The following is a 1971-nucleotide window of genomic DNA, read 5'->3' as shown; positions in this document are numbered from 1 at the left end:
CACACACACACACACACACACACACACACACACACACACACACACACACACACACACACACACACACACACACACACACACACACACACACACACACACACACACACACACACACACACACACACACACACACACACACACACACACACACACACACACACACACACACACACACACACACACACACACACACACACACACACACACACACACACACACACACACACACACACACACACACACACACACACACACACACACACACACACACACACACACACACACACACACACACACACACACACACACACACACACACACACACACACACACACACACACACACACACACACACACACACACACACACACACACACACACACACACACACACACACACACACACACACACACACACACACACACACACACACACACACACACACACACACACACACACACACACACACACACACACACACACACACACACACACACACACACACACACACACACACACACACACACACACACACACACACACACACACACACACACACACACACACACACACACACACACACACACACACACACACACACACACACACACACACACACACACACACACACACACACACACACACACACACACACACACACACACACACACACACACACACACACACACACACACACACACACACACACACACACACACACACACACACACACACACACACACACACACACACACACACACACACACACACACACACACACACACACACACACACACACACACACACACACACACACACACACACACACACACACACACACACACACACACACACACACACACACACACACACACACACACACACACACACACACACACACACACACACACACACACACACACACACACACACACACACACACACACACACACACACACACACACACACACACACACACACACACACACACACACACACACACACACACACACACACACACACACACACACACACACACAGACACGCTCACGCACACGCAGGGTGGCTCCTGGGAGACGGGACCTCTCGGCTTTGTCCTCCGAAGGAAAACCGGGGCGGGCAGGGGAGGCAGCACGGCCGCTTCCCCGCCGGGGCGGGCGCAGGAGCACCGCATGCACGGGCACTGCAAGTCCAGTGTAAGTGGGGAGTAACACCGCTTGACTCGGTACAAACTTGGCACACGCAGGACGCTGCGTGTGCTATTACTATCACTGCGATCGGGGTGATTCCTATCCTCGCCGTCTCTCTCGGCCGTGGACCCTTCCTGCCCACAAGCCACCTCATGGCGGGGGCTCTGCAGAAACGATCTGAAATAGGTGGGACCACTCAAAGGAGGAAAACCCCCTCGCTGTTCTCCCGCCGAGCGAGGCATTCCCCCTTCAGCTTCCCCAGGGCAGCTGCTGCCCCCTTTCCACAGACGTTACCTGCTATGTCAGTGAACTTCCCAGTGGTACCCTTTCCCCTCAGAATTAGTCCAGCAAAACCTCCCTCTGCAGCAAGCATCTGTGGAAACATGCTGCTGCACTCTCCCCCCCCTCCCCCGAGTAGCTATTTATAGCCCTGCAGGGCTTTCTCCGGCTCCCGTGGCCTGATGGGCCGCACTGTCAGGGGGAGGAGGATGGGGAGATGCGCGTATCGGAAACGCTGGGGCTGGGGGTCGGGGTTTGCTGGCTTAAGGCTCTGTTACGTGGTGCCTCTGAACCACTGGGCAAGAGAAATTGAAAAATTTTTGTGTCCTCCCTCGCAATGCGTTATTTCAGCCCTCAGGGGAAGCACGGCGGTTCTGGGGTCTAGATTGGTGTTAAAAAACAATTTAATCCATAATTGAAGTATACTTAGTACATTACTTCTGCTGAATCCTGGTGTTATTCTCAATGGCTGTGTAAGGCTGTGTTGTGGTGCTGGAAAGCA

At 53.6% G+C, this 1971-nt stretch overlaps 1 long non-coding RNA gene across 1 annotated transcript in view; it reads right to left on the bottom strand.

Annotated features, from left to right (window-relative positions):
- LOC113477225 overlaps positions 1–1584 on the bottom strand; it is a 3007-nt gene extending 1423 nt beyond the window's left edge. Inside the window, exon 1 of the long non-coding RNA XR_003397859.1 lies at positions 1485–1584. This is a non-coding gene — a long non-coding RNA (uncharacterized LOC113477225). The remainder of the gene's footprint in view (positions 1–1484) is intronic.
- Between the last annotated feature and the right edge of the window lie 387 nt (positions 1585–1971).

The sequence above is a fragment of the Athene cunicularia genome (assembly GCF_003259725.1).
Source record: "Athene cunicularia isolate RWA chromosome 2 unlocalized genomic scaffold, athCun1 chr2_part1, whole genome shotgun sequence".
Lineage (NCBI taxonomy): Eukaryota > Metazoa > Chordata > Aves > Strigiformes > Strigidae > Athene > Athene cunicularia.
The sequence above is the reverse complement of the archived record's forward strand: the minus strand, read 5'-3'. Positions and strand labels throughout refer to the sequence as shown.